At 48.0% G+C, this 15718-nt stretch overlaps 1 long non-coding RNA gene across 1 annotated transcript in view; it reads right to left on the reverse strand.

Moving 5' to 3' along the window:
* The window catches only part of LOC145503746 (uncharacterized), a 59179-nt gene that overhangs the window by 16504 nt on the left and 26957 nt on the right, over positions 1 to 15718 (reverse strand). The window lies entirely within an intron of this gene.

The following is a 15718-nucleotide window of genomic DNA, read 5'->3' on the forward strand; positions in this document are numbered from 1 at the left end:
GGGCCCAGATCACCCGCGGCCTCACAGGACGCTCCCCAGGCCACGCTGTGCAGTTATCTGGACCAGGCAGCTTTGCTCACATTTGGGCAGCGTTTCCTTGACACTTTTGGGATTTTCTTTGCCTTTATGTATAAAGTTAGGATTCTAGACCCCAGTAGATCTGGGTTCAGATCCCATCAGCAACATTTACCAGCTGTATGCCTTGCACAAGCGTGTGAAACTTTCTGTGCTTCCATTTCTTCAGCTGGTAAATTGAATAATTGTAACGCTCCAGCAAGATAACAGGCAATTCACCCAGGCGTGTCACCAGTAGGTGTTCAATAAACAGCAGTGATCCCTGTGACTCAGGTCCTTCTCCTGACCCTCCAGAAAGAAGGAAGAATTTGGGTGTGAAGAATCTGCTGGGAACCCAGGGTACTAACCTCTGACTCATTAGCCTAAGTCTGGTTCCACCACCAGTGTCAACATGCCCATCAACAAAATGGGAAGATGGGCCTGGAGTGTGTCAGGGTCCCCATGGCAACAGGTGTGCTGCTGAGTTCCTGGTGGCAGACACAGAGCTGAACACCTTCAGGTTCAGGGGCAGAAGGAAAGGAAGAGTCAGTGCCAAGTGCTAGGGACCAGGAAACAGGGTTTAGGAGCTGCTGCCAACCAGCCAGGTGACCCACACAAGCGTTTTTACTTCTCTGGGCAAAAGCATCTTGTAAAACAGTGAGGACGATACCTGTAACCCTCCTACTCAGTATGGTGGAGACTCTGAAATGAGGAAATCGATTCTCAAAAAAACCTCTATTTGTTTCCAAGTAAGCCTGGAAGCAGAAACGGATGGTCGCCTGCTCTGGGAGACACGTCCCCTCTCTCCTGGCTTCCCCAGGGCTCAGCTAAGGGCCTGGGACTAACTTCCTAGTCAGGAGCTGCCTTTAGCTGGAACCTTTCTTTCACTTTTATGAAGAAGTGGAAATTGCAGTCCTTCATTCATTCCCTTGTTCGAGCACCCAAGTTTTCTGCAGGTCTGCTGTGTGCCAAGGCCTGTGCTGGTTCCTGGGGCTAGAGCAGTGAACAAAACAACATCTTTGCCCTGAAAGAGGTCACCGTATGGCCGGGGAGACAGACATTAAAGAAATAAACATGCAAACAAACACGTGGCCACAAATATCCACAAATGCCCTGAAAGGAAACCATGGGATCCATGAGCATGAAAGATATAAAAAACCAGCCTGGGGGGAGAGGGCAGGCAGGGCAGGAAGTGACATTTCAGAGGGACTTGAGGACTGAGCAGGAGTCAGCTAGGTGAGGAGGAGAGGAAAGGTATTTCAGGCAAGGGGAACAACATGTGGGTGCCTTGAGGGCAGAAGGAGCTCAAGACATTCACAGAAAGAAGAGGTCTGTGTGACCCAAAGATCAGCGAGGGGAGGAATCAGCAGATACCAGCTGAGTCAGGCAGGGTTGCACTAAGGATCTTGATTTTGGAAAACGGGCCATGACATAGGCTCTTGGGGACTTACATGAAAATATGCACCCCTGTTTTTCAAAGTTATCCCCTGGATTGGACTGGTGTTCATCCTGGTCTCACCGGCCTTCTACCTTTTCCAGTCTGAAGGCACTGGCTCACCCAGAATCAGGTGAGTTTCATTACTACTCAGCACAATCCACTGTCTACATCAGAAAAGGAGACAAACATTTACTAAAAGATTTTTAACCCAAAGGTTAGAATTAGGGTTGGGGTTAGGTTTCGGTTATGGGTAGACTTGGTATTGGCTTTGGCCAGGAAAGGATTGAGGTTAGATCAGGGTTAGCATCTGGTTTGGGATTGGGGTTGGCATTGGGATTAGGGCTGGTATTGGGTTAGGGTTGTGTTTAAGGTTAGTGTTGGGTTAGGTTTTGGATTGTAGACTTGAATTCCACCAAGTATACTTTTATCACCAGCACTCAACAGAATATCTGGGAGGTAGTAGGTGCCCAAAGGATATTTTTAATAAATTAATTACTGTGGTTTATTGTGAACCAGAAAGGCAAAGTGCCAGGCAATGCCACTTCCCTGGATATTCTACTTATTAGTCTGCACGTCGTGCTGAGTGTGAACAGACTGGTAAAACTCACCTGTGAGCTACGTTTACATTCATCTGTCTAAGGCTGCATTAAAAGTCATCTTAAAGTAGAAAACAAGAGGAAAGTAGTCTGGGCATGTCAACCCAATGACCCAGGGAGAAAAGAGAGAGAGAGTGCACGCAGGAGCCCAAATGCTTCCAAACAGTCCCGGTGCGGGAGCAGAGGTGGTTCCAGGCAGAGGTCACAGCAAGGCCAGTGGGAAGTCAAAGGATCAGGCTGTAATGTGGGGTTTGGATGAGGAATTGGGGGAGGGAAAAGGTGAAGAGATAAGTGATAAAGTTGAAAAGGTGGGCAGACCACTGATCATGGGAAGCCCAGTAAGCCATGTAATGTAACCCTAGTAACTGCTGGGCCCCACGTGGCCCCTTCCCTACAAAGTCTCATTAAAAGGAGTTTGGGTGACCTTTCTGACTATCCAGTGGTTAAGACTCCGCACTCCCACTGCAGAGGGCAAGGGTTTCATCCTTGGTCAGAAAACTAAGAAGATCCTGTATCCCACATGCCTCAAGGTGTGAGGGAGACGAAAAAAAAAAAAAAGGAGTTTGGGACAGCACCCACATATTATTTACAGGGATTTCCAATTTTTTAAAAAATATTTATTTGCTATTTTTGACTGCACTGGGTCTTCGTTGATGGACGTAGCCTTTCTCTAGTTGCAGAGAGCGGGGGCAACCCTTCACTGCATTGCACGGGCTTCTCATTGCGGTGGCTTCTCTTATTGCAGAGCACGGGCTCTAGGTGCACAGGCTCAGTCGCTACAGCATGTGGGCTCAGAAGTTGTGGCATGCGGGCTTACTTGCCCCGTGGCATGTGGAATCTTCCCAGACTAGGGATCGAAGCCGTGTCCCCTGTATTGGCAAGGGGGACTCTTATCCACTGTACCATGAGGGAAGTCCCTTCGATATTTTTTGTCTTGCAAAGAAGATCAGGGAGGGTCCTGTTTCTACCCCTCAGCGACCATTTCCAATCCCCTCTCCTGTCCCTGCGGGCCTCTCGTATCAAACTCTACTCCAGAACCTCTTACTGGCAGTCCCGGAATGAACATGGCTCTCCTGCCTCTCTCTGCCCACTGAAGTCCTCATTCACAGCTCCACTCAGCCTTGGAAACTCCAGTCCATTCCTGCTCTCCCTGCTTGGCAGAGCCCCCAGTAAAGAACACCCGAAACTGCCCCAGCAAGCGCGCCCCTCTGCGCTTCCCCCTTCTCTTGGAGAACCAGGCTGGGAAAGGGAGAGCTCTCTGCAGAGGGGAGAAGGAAGCGCTGAATGGGCAAGTTTAAGATCCTCTTTTACGAGGCCTAAGTGAGGGGGCAGGGAACATTGCCATGTCTCGTCTCTATCACAGTATAAAGATGACAGCATCTCCCGTGGACACTGGGGGCTGAGGCCGGGGGTGGTGGGGACTGTTGAGTTGAAGAGTGAAGCAGTCAGATCTGTGAGCTCCTTGGAAGCAGGGCTCCATGTGTTTGTGTTTGGTGGGCAATCGCCCCGCCCCCCACCAAGAAGATCTTGATTCAATATGTGATGAATGAATGGATGGATGGATGGACGATGGACGACTGAATTTCATGAGCATTCTGAATTTTCACGCAGGCCTCAGAGACCCCAGGACGATTGCATCCTTTACACAGCCTCTGTAAATCCTCATTCCTCATCTTGTGCCAACCAACCAGGGGCCTGGCAACAATGACCTCCAGGCTCTAGGGGGACGAGGGCCAGGCTCCCCCCTACACACACACACACACACACACACTCAGTGGAGTATTTGGACGGACTCCATCAGTCTGCTAGGAATGGCCCGAGCTCCACTGGGCAAGACCCACGGTACAAGGGAAACCTCCCTGTGCTTTTGGCTCTGTCTACAATTCAGGTTTCCAGCAACACATAAAAATAGCTTCAAGGACATCCAGGGGGGCGGGAGGAGAGAGACCTGGTCCCCTGGCTTCCATAAGAACTAGATAAGTACACGTTCCATCTCTCCTTTCTCCAAGGGCCCACGGCTGCCCGGTTGACTCTGGACTTGAACCTGGGTCTGTATCTGTCTGTAAACCACAGGCCTAGACTTGCAAAGCTCCTTGGTGTTCAGCCCCCATCACCCAGCTTCGGGCAAAGAGAGGCAGATGTAAAAGTCATGCAGAGGAAAAAAACGCCTGGAATCCCTCCCACTGTCGGCTCTGAGCACAACTCCTGCAGTGCATCATGGGAGGAGGCTGCAGAACAGGGCGGACCTGGGGAGCCGGCAGGAGAACTGGGGAGCCGTGCTGGGGAGGGGAAGCAAGGTGGGGGGCTTGCGGGCCTCTGCCTGGGCTCCAGTGCTTTAATTCCTCCGAACAGGGATGATGTAAAACTGTGCCGCAGATCACCTTTCAGGCCCTGCAGGGCCCATCCAGGGACAGAAGCAGCCCCCTGCCAGAGGGGGGAAGGAGAGGTGGTAGAAACACTTTAATAACAGGTACATCATGAACACAGACTGTTCCCGGAGCTGCGCATGTGTCATAGGAATCCTTACAATCCATGAAGGCCTCATGGTTTGTCCCACCATACAGATGAGCAAAGTAAGGCTCAAGGCAGAAAATAACCAATTGCATGGCCAGCAGACCACATGCCCAGCAGGCACAGAGGCAGAGTTTGCACCCAGAGGGACTCAGGAGCCTGTGTTCATGCCTCTGCACTAAGGAGGGGGGCTGAGCATGGATGTTTTCAGGGCCGGCACCCATTTTCCTCCCTGCCTCCCGAAGGCCCCAAAATAGGCCTGCTTTCCTGACGAAGCTCTCCTCCCCTCAGCGCCACAAATACCCACATTCCCAGGCTGAATCCAGGGCGGGGCCTTCAGGAGCTCGTGCCCAGCAGGACCTATTTCTGGCTGCATCTCCTACCGGCCACAAGCAACCTTCTGTGGCGGCCTCGGCCGCAGCCCACAGCTGAGGCCCAGGCCCTGGTCAGGCCTCCAAAGGGCCCATTGTCCGGCTGCCTGGGATGCCGAGCCTGGCTCCTGGACATCCGGAGAGGGGGGCAGAGGGTGACCTAGGGCAGGGTGGACTGAGGGGCCCATGTGAGAGCTGCTGTCAGCTCAAAGGATGTCCCAGTGTCCACCATGCCCGCTACGGAAAGAAAACAGACTCCACCTCCGGACGGGCCTCAGTCTGGCCTCAGACAGGCCCTGAGGTCTCACACACACACATACACCCCAAAGGTGAAAACTGCTGAGTGCAGCCATCATGTCCTCGGAGAAGCAAGGAGGCGACAGGCAGGGTTTAGAGCTGAGTGGGTTCAGATTCAAATACTGGATTCTCCAATGTTGACCTGGGCAGGTCATATCACCCCTCTGAACTTCAGTCTTCTCATCTGTGAAATGGGACAGCTACCAACCCCATTTTATAGATATGCAAACCCAGCTTCAGAGGAGAGGCTTGCCTGAGGCCACACAGGCAGGATCTTTTTCATAACATCAAAAAAGTCTGGGGACTTCCCTGGTGGTCCAGTGGTTAAGAATCCACCTGCCAAGGCAGGGAACATGAGTCCGATCCCCGGTCCGGGAAGATTCCATGTGCTGCGGGACAACTAAGCCAGTGAGCCGCAATTACTGAGCCTGTGTGCTACAACTACTGAAGCCTGTGCACGTAGAGCCTGTGCCCTGCAACAAGAGAAGCCACTGCGATGAGAAGCCCACTCACCACAACTGGAGAGTAGCCCCCACTCTTTTCAACTAGAGAAAACCTGCACACAGCAACCAAGGCCAAGGGCAACCAAAACTAAAAAATAAATAATTTTTTGAAGTTTTTATTAGGAACGTTTCAAACATACACAAAAGTAAAAAGAACATAATAAATCCCCACAGACCATCATTCAGATTCAAAGATTACTGAGATTTTACCTGCTTTATTTGTCCCTTTCCATTATTTTGTTGCCATGAAAGGGAATATAAAGCCAAACCCAGGAGGAGTTCCCTTGATATCCAGTGGTTAGAACTCTGTGCTTCTGCTGCAGGGCGCACAGGTTCAATTCCTGGTTGGGGAAATAAGATCCTGCACTCTGCACAGAGCAGCAGTATAAATAGATGAAGCCAATCTTGGACACATCATCTCATCCCAACACACTTCCGTATTCCTCTAATGTAAGGACATAATATCAATAGCATTTGTTGTCACACCTAGCAAAATTAACAGCAATCCCATGGCATCATCTAATATCCAGTGCATAATCTAGTTATCCTAATACTCTCATCAATGTGGTTTTCCAGGTGATTTGTTTGAGTTAGGATCCTTGGAAGGTCTACACACAGCACTCAGTTGTTGTGTCTTGTTGATTTTTTTAAAATGTTTTTCCATGCCATTGACTTATTGAAGTAACTGAGTCCGTTGTCCTGTGAAATGTCCACGGCCTGGTTTTCTGTTTGCTTCCTCGTAGTGTCATTTAGCCTGTTTCTCATCCCTATATTTCCCGTGAAATTGAGCCCCTCTCCTTTTAAATAACCATTTTTGTTGAGATATAATTCACATATCACATGTATCGCTCTTTTAAAGTGTACAATTCAATGCTTTTCAGTACATTCACAGAGTTGTGCAACCATTACTCTTGTCCAACTTCAAAATGTTCTCATCACCCCCAAAAATACTCCAAACCCATTAGCAATCGCTCCCCATTCTGCCCTGCTGCCAGCCTTGGCAACCACTGATCTACTTTCCTCTCTACGGATTTGCCTACGCTGGACATTTTGTATAAATGGAATCACACAATATGTGGTCTTTTGTGACAGGTAGCTTTTATTTAGCATAACACTGGGTTGGCCAAAAACTTTGTTCGGATTTGCCCGGAAGAGCTTATGGAAAAACCCAAATGAATTTTTTGGCCAACCCAATATTTTCATCCATGTTTTATCATGTTTGAGTACTTTGTTCCTTTTTATTGCCAAATCACATTCCATTGTATAAATATACCATATGCTGTTTATTCATCCATTGTCAATGGACATTAAGGTTGTCTCTACTTCTTGCCTCTTATAAATAATGAACATATAAATATAATATAATAAGTTAATATAAATATAAAATAAAATATCTATGCACACGTGTGTACATGTGTTTGTGCAAATATTTATTTTCAATTCTTTTGGGTGTATATACCTAGGAATGGATGCCAGGTCTTATGTAACTCTGTCTTTAGCATTTTGAGGAATCACCTATTTGTTTTCCAAAGTAACTGTACCATTTTACAACACCACCAGCAATGTGTGAGGGTTCCATTTTCTCTGCATCCTCACCCATGCTTGTAAGGGTCTATCTTTTTTACTGAGTCATCCTAGAGAGAGTGAAGTTGTCTCTCATTGCAGTTTTGATTGGTGTTTCCCTAATGGCAATGGTGTTGAGCATCTTTTCATGGGCTTATTGCAATTTGTATGTCTTCCTTGGTATTTTTCATTTGGATTATTTGTCTTTTACTATTGAGTTGTAAATAATTCTCTATATAGACAAGATCCTTATCAGATACATGATTTATAAAGTTTTTTCTCCCATTATATGGGTTGTCTTTTCACTTTCTTGCCATCCTTTGAAGTACAAGTCTTTAAAATTTTGATGAAGCCCTATTTATCTATCTGTTTTGTATCCTTGCAGGTTTTGTGTTGCATGCCTAAGGAAGGTCATGAACATTAACTCCTTTGTTTTATTCTAAGGGTTTATAGTTCCCACTGCTACATTTAGTACTATGATTCATTTTGTGTTAACTTTTGTATATGGTATGAGGCGGGGATCTAAACTTACTCTTTGGGTGTGTGATTCCAGTTGTCATTACCATTTTTTTTTTAAGATTATTTGATGTGGACCATTTTTTAAAGTCTTTGTGGCATTTATTACAACATTGCTTCTATTTTATGTTTTGCTTTTTTGACTCCAAGGCATGTGGGATCTTAGCTCCCCAACCAGGGATTGAACCCGCACTCCCTGCATTGGGAGCTAACGTCTTAACCACTGAACCATCAGGGAAGTCTCATCATTTTTTAAAAAGACTCTTTTCCCCATCAAATGATCTTGGCACCCATGTCAAAAATCAACTGAACATAAATATATGGATTTATTTCTGGACTCCCAATTTTATCCCATCAATCTATAGTCTAGCCTTATGCCAGTGCCACACAGTCTCAATTCCTATAACTGTGCAATAAGTTTGAAATTAGAAGGTGTGAGTTCTCCAATTCTGTTCTTCTTTTCCGAAATTGTTTGAAGATTTTAGGTCTTTCATATTTCTATCTACATTTTAGCATCAATTTTTACCAAAATGCCAACTGAATTTTGATAGAGATTGCATTAAATCTATAGCTCAATTTGGTTGGTGTTGCTCAGTACAGTTCAGTCACTCGGTCGTGTCTGACTCTTTGCGACCCCATGGACTGCGGCACGTCAGGCTTCCCTGTCCATCACCAACTCCTGAAGCTTGCTCAAACTCATGTCCATCGAGTCAGTGATGCTATCCAACCATGATGTTGCTATCTTAACAATATTAAGTCTTCTAATCCATAAACATAGGATGTTTTTCCATTTAGGCCTGTCTTTCCATTTGTTTAGGCCTTCTTTCTTTCAATTCTTTTCAGCAATGTTTTGTAGTTTTCACTGTGCAAATTTTACAGTTCTTTTGTTAAACTTATTCCTAAGTATTTTATTCTTTCAGATATAAATGTAAATGGAATTATTTACTTAATTTCATTTTACAGTATTCATTGCTAGTATATAGAACTTGGTTTTGCATTTTGACCTTGTATCCTGAAACCTTTCTAAACTCTTATATTTGTTCTAATATATATTTTCAGTGAATTCCTTACAGTTTTCTATACATAAGATCATGTCATCTGCAAATAAAGATAATTTTACTTCTTTCCTTCCTAATCTTGATGACATTTATTTCTTTTTCTTGCCCAATTGTGCTGGCTAGAATTTCCAGTACAATATTGAACAACAGTGGGGAGACTGGGAATGCCTCTCTTGTTCCTGATTTGGTGAAAGCTTTCAGTCTTTCACCATTAAGCGTGATGTTAGCTGCAGGTTTTTCATAGATGCACTCAGAATTTTAATCCAGATGTGAGGGATTCTAAAGCCTTGACTCTTATCCTAGCTCTAGGATATAAGAGCAGTGACCTGGTCAGGATGGTCAGCAAGGAAGAGGCTCAAAGAGCTGTCAAAACTCAAGATGGGAGTGGAGGGTCTGAGTGACTTGGGAGGAGTCGGATCCAGCAGGGAACACCAAGTCCCACTGCCAGTGGGCGCTGTCCCCATCGTCCCTATAGTCTCACAGAGCCCTTGGCCCAGCAGAACAAATATGAGAAACCCTGCATCAGAGTCCTGAGGCCCTCATCAATGCTCATTTCCTCACAATCTTAGCACATATCCTCTTACCTCCCAAGCTGCTCTGAGACAGAATGTCCATGGAAAAAGCAAGTGGGAACAGCTGACATTGGCACAGGCAGGGAGGGAGCAGGTGGGGAAAAACAGGCAGCCAGGTGGAGAGGTTGAGAGACTTGGGAGCTGGACTTCTGGGTTCAAGCCTGGCCCTCCTCCACACAATGTACCAAGGAAATGACCTTGGCCCAGTCATTTCAGCTCCCAGAGTATGAGCTTTCTATCTTTAAAATAGGAATAGTCATTTAAAAGTCTAGAAATAACCAGCACTGGAGAGGGTGTGGAGAAAAGGGAACCTTCCTACACTGTTGGTAGGAATGTAAATTGAAGCAGCCACTATGGAGAACAGACTGGAGTTTCCTCACAAAACTAAAAATAGAGCTGCCATATAATCTTGCAATCTCACTCTTAGACATACATCCAGAGAAAACGAAAATTTGAAAGGAAGCATTCACCCCAATGTCCGTAGCAGGTTATTTACAATAGGCAAAACATGGAAGCAACCTAAATGTCTGTTGATATGACAAGATGAATGAATAAAGAAGATGCTTTTATACATATATGTATATACACACATAATGAAATATTACCCAGCCATAAAAAGGAATGAAATAATGCCATTTACAGAAACATGGATGGACCTAGAGGATATGAAATAAGTCAGAAAGAGAAAGACAAATACCGTATGATATCACTTATGTGTGGAATATAAAATATGATACCAATGGACTTAGCTAAGAAACAGAAACAGACTCACAGAAGTAGAAAACAAAGTTACGGGATTTCTCTGGTGGTCTGTGGTTAAGACGCTGCACTTCCAGTGCAGGGGGCATGGGTTTGATCCCTGGTCAGGAACTAAGATCCTATTAATACATGCCTCATGGTGTAGCAAAAAAAAAAAAAAGACAATAAAGTTAGGGTTACCAAAGAGGAAAAGGATAGGGAAGGGATAAAGCAGGAATTTGGAGTTAGCAGATACAAACTACTATATATAAAATAGATAAACAGCAAGGTCCGACTGTATAGCACAGGGAAGTATATTCAATATCCTGTAATAAGCCAAAATGGAAAAGAATATGAAAAAGAATACATATATGTATATTTATTTATTTATTTATTTATTTCTGACTCACTTTGCTATACACCAGAAACTAACACAACATTATAAATAAATCAACTCTACTTCAATTAAAAAATAAAGTCCCAGCTTTGGGGGAAAGAATTCCATAGAAGAGAAAAAAATAAGTAAAGTGAAATAGGGATATGACAAAATCCACCTCTCAGGGGCACTGTGAGGATGACTTGGGGTAATACTTGTAAGGTGTTCAGCACAGCATAAAGCACATTCTTGGCACTCCATAATTCAGGTTATTATTGCCTTTGTGATTGCCATTTTTATTCTTACCTCCATCTATAGTATTGCTGCTGGGATGATGGTGGCTGATCCAGCATTCCCAGGAGAGAAATAGCCTCCTGAATGTTCAGCCCTTGTTAGGTGTTCAGCCCTTGTTTGGTCCAGCGGCCCCAGGGGCCCCAGGGGCCCCAGGTCTCCCGCATTCCTGTGCACACTGCACCCCATGTGGGGTCCAACTTGAGAGAGGAAGCCTCTTCCACCAGAGCAAGAGCTCAGAAGGCTCCCCAAGGTCCTTGTAAGGCCCTATACCAGGCACTCCAGAGATGTTGCCTCATGGACTGCTCACCCCATTTTACAAAAGGGAAAAGAGACTCAGAGAAGTTGAGCAATCATCTAAGATCCCCTGGCTAGTAAGAGACAGACACAAGATCTGATCATAGATGGTTTCCCTCACCTACGGGGCTACTCCTCTCTTCTCAGCCATTGGCCAAATTGGGAAGTTCAAGAAGTCACCTTGGGACAAGGAGGAGGGGGCCCAGGTAGAGATCCCAGAGCAGTCCATGAGAAGACAGCCAAGCAGAGCCCACATCAGCAATGCGGAGTGATGTACTGGGCCCCAAGGATCTATCATTCTGACCCCAAGTGCCCACAGAGACCCTGCCCTGGGTAGCTGTCAGGGGCTGAGGGTCCATCTGGGTACCTCTGGGGGCCTCTGCATGCGTGCTATGTCAACTTCAGTCATGCCCGACTCTTTGAGACCCTGTGGACCTTAGCCTGCCGGGTTCCTCTGTCCATGGGATTCCCCAGGCAAGAATACTGACATGGGTTGCCATTCCCTTCTCCAGGGGATCTTCCCAACCCAGGGAATGAACCCGCCTCTCATGTCTCCAACATTGGCTGGTGGGTTCTTTACCACTAGTGCCACCTGGTAAAGCCCCTGGGGGTCCCTACTATTCTGTAATCAACCCAAGACCCATGAAGCTTCCAGACAACTTGCTGTTAGTTCCTGTCGACTGGCAAGATGACTGTCAACCCCACCCTCCAGCTGACTTTTGGAGCCAAAATGCAGGTTTTTTTTTTTTTTTAGAACATTGATGAAGTGATAACCATTATATTTATTTATTGGTTGTGCTAGTTCTTCATTTCTGTGAGCCGGCCTTTTCTAGTTGTGATGAGTGGGGGCTACTCTTTGTTGCAAGGCCCAGGCCTCTGGCTGTGGTGGTTTCTCCTGTTGCGGAGCAGAGGCTCTAGGCGCCCAGGCTTCAGCGGTTGCCACATGCAGGCTCAGTAGTTGTGGCGTTCAGGCACGTGGCTCCACGGCATGTGGGATCTTCCAGGACTGAACCCGTGTTCCCTGCATTGGCAGGCGGATTCTTATCCACCACACCACCAGGGAAGTCCCAAAATGCAGATGTTAACATTCCTTATGATAAACTCCCTCGGTAAATTGTAGACACCAGAGAAATCAAGAAATCATTGTGGATCTTAATTCTGCCCCAACAGGAACCAGCACGTCCCCCAGCTTTGGGCCCTGCAGAGCTGTGAACCTACCCAAGCCCCTCTCCCTTCTGCTCATTTGCGATGGAGGCTATTTACTTCCTGGGTCCTTCATGACCCATCCTTCACCCACAAAGTCACTCACTTCTAAGGATGGGAGTAGGCGTTCCTAGGCAACAAAAAGCATCCCTGAGCACGAGGGCTCTAACCCTATTTCTCTGCCTTGTAAATCTCTCATTCAAGCAGTCTGCAGATTTACTGTGAAGCTGTATTGGGCGTGGCAGGAAGTTGAGGCTCAGACTCCCAAGTCAGGGGCCCCTGCTCCTGCCAAGAGCCACGTGCCTTATGCTTTCAGGCACCGACCCCTGAAAAGCCCAAGAACAATGCTAGGAAGTATGTGTTATCACTACTTCATGGATGAATGTGTCACTTTACCCTGAAAATATACGCCTTGAGCAGCTGCTAAGTGCTTGGCTTGTGCAAGGGGGTGGGTGAACAATGACGGCAAAGATTCCCTAAGTCCCCTCCCTGCTTCTTTCAAAGATGGTCCCCAGTAGGAGAGGCAGACCCTGAACAAGAGAAGAAAGCAAGGGAGGAAAGGCGGGCGGCAGGATGCAGTCAACACCGTGGGTGACAAGGATTTGGGAAAGCAACACGAGAGACCTACTTTAAATATGCTGATCGGGGAAGGGACTGTCTGAGGAGGCGACATTCAAAGCACTCCAGCCTCGTCTCCTTCCTTTCCGGAGCTTCGGGCCATGTCCACCCCCGGCAAGGATGGTGGGCCAGCTGGAGAGGCAGGCAGCCCTGTCCTCGTCCTCTCCTTCCTCCGGCTTCCCCCATGGCGGGGAAGGTGGGAGGAAATATCACATCCTCCATCGACGAGCTGTGTGACCTTGGGCAGTCACTGTGCCTCTCTGGGCTTGTGTTGGTGAAATGATCCACCCCATCCTGTCCTCCATAACTGAGATCAGATCTGAGAGTGTGAGGGAGCATTTCCTCTAGTTTAAAGCACTTTATAAGGTGCAGGGGAAACAGGCTCTTCATCACCCCCAAGCTCTTACTAATGGGGCATCGGTGGGCCTTTGGGATCCCCTAGTACCTAGCGGGGAGAAGGCAATGGCACCCCACTCCAGTACTCTTGCCTGGAAAATCCCATGGACGGAGGAGCCTGGTAGGCAGTGGTCCATGGGGTCGCTAAGAGTCAGACATGACTGAGCAACTTCACTTTCACTTTTCCTGTTCATGCACTGGAGAAGGAAATGGCACCCCACTCCAGTATTCTTGCCTGGAGAATCCCAGGGATGGCGGAGCCTGGTGGGCTGCCGTCTATGGGGTCGCACAGAGTCGGACACGACTGAAGCGACTTAGCAGCAGCAGCAGCAGCAGCAGTACCTAGCGGGGGCCCCATCACATGCTTCTCTTGCTGAAGGGGAACTGAGGCTTGGTGGCAACATGGTCAGCCCAAAGTCTCCCGAAATTAGGGAGTGAGAAATAAACCCCCTAGTAATACCCATGGCAAACACTATGGAGCACTTGCTGTGTCCAAGTCAATACCAAGGGTCTTAAATGGATTGTCACAGTTCGTCCCCACAGCAGTCCTGCCCTGAAAGCTTTACAGCTGTTAGCTCTGTTTAATGGGAAGGTGGGCAGCCAGCAATCGTTCACAACCCTCAGTTTAGACCCAGAAAGAGGCAGGAGGGCCCTGGCCTGGCTTTAAGACAAATGGGAAGTCATTTACTCACCCCACCCCAACAGATCCCGCCACATGCCTGACACGTTCTAGGCACTGATGAACCACAGACACAAATGCAGGTCCTCATGGGGCTTACGTTCTAGCGGGAAGACGACCGCGAGTGAGGGAAGGTGTGCTGCGTTAGACGCCAGGGAGGACAAGCCCCCAGACCCGCTTGCTCCAAGCACCACGCTATTGGGACAGCAAGTCTATGCTTTGCAGCCATTGCTGCTGGGAGGTGGGGTCACCTGCATCTATGGCTGCATCACCTGCATCTTTCCCTTTGTCATGAGTGTCTGAATCCCCGAGACAGCAGACAATCTGAGGCAGGAACTTCATTCGAAGTGCACTGCCAGGTGGAGCAGGCCGGAGGGACCGAATGTGGGCCTCAGAGTCCTCCCGCAAGCCCGGGGCCACACCTCCCTCATCACGGAGTAAGCATGTGATTAAGTAATCTTATTATGGGAGTCTCACGTGATCAGACGCCAGGCGACACTTCGAATTGAAATTAATTCCAAGGTTCAGCCAAGTCCCTGGGTGTCTTCCTTCCAGGGAGGCTTTTGAGCAGGAAATGAAGTCTGCATGTTCCCAAGACCCCAAGGAACCAGCCCCGAGGGCTGAGGCTGCTAGAGATCAGGACTGAGGAGGGGGTTCAACTGGCCATCACTCACCCCTAAGTCCCAGCCACCTTCATGGACATGGGATGTCTACAGGAATGCCCCACACATGTCTTGATCAAAATCAGATTCCTGGGACTTCCTTGCGGGTTCAGTGGTTAAGGTTCCATCCTTCCACTACAGGGGTCAGGAGTTCAATCCCTGATCGGGGAGCTAAGATCCTGCATGCCACATGGCAAGGCCAAAAAACAGAAAAAATAAAAAACCAGATCCCTTATTGCACCCTCGTCAGAGAGGTTCCTCCTCCAAGGGCCCCTCGCTCCACAAACGACCCCATCATCCTGTCAACCATTCTCTCGAAGCTCTGAGTACCCCCTGCCCCACAGCCTCATGTCCATCCTGTTGCCGGGTCTGCCCGACTTCTGCTGCTGCTGCTGCTAAGTCGCTTCAGTCGTGTCCGACTCTGTGCTACCCCATAGACGGCAGCCTACCAGGAGCCGCCGTCCCTGGGATTCTCCAGGCAAGAACACTGGAGTGGGTTGCCATTTGAAGTCTCTCAGTCGTGTCCGACTAGAGGCGTCTCAAATGCCTTCTTTTGTCTCCATCCCTCCAGCCTCCTCCTCGCCCCCAGCCTCATCACCTCATCACTTTGACACTGGCTTCCTGGCTGTGGACTCTTCCAGGGCTCCCACTGCACGGGAAGTGATCCCCCTCCCGCCCAGAATGCCAGGTCCCGAGTAGTTGCTGGGGAGACCACGCCTCCCGCCCTCAGAAACCCTAGCCCCTGCTCAGCAGCCTCCAAGGATATGATCCCAGGGGGAAGAGGGCAGGTCCACCCAGGGCCTCTGTTGAGCGGGCCTCTCAGGCTGTGAAGGCTGGGTTGAGTGAAATGCTGTGTGAGCATCAGGAGTCACTGTCCCTCTCTGGTCTTGGGTCTCCTCATCTCTAAAATGATCAGCCCACCTTGCCCTCCGTCACTGAGACCCACAGGGGAATGAAAGGGAAGCATTTTATGTATCTT

Source organism: Giraffa tippelskirchi, chromosome 4 (assembly GCF_054371585.1).
Source record: "Giraffa tippelskirchi isolate mGirTip1 chromosome 4, T2T-mGirTip1v1.2.pri, whole genome shotgun sequence".
NCBI lineage: Eukaryota > Metazoa > Chordata > Mammalia > Artiodactyla > Giraffidae > Giraffa > Giraffa tippelskirchi.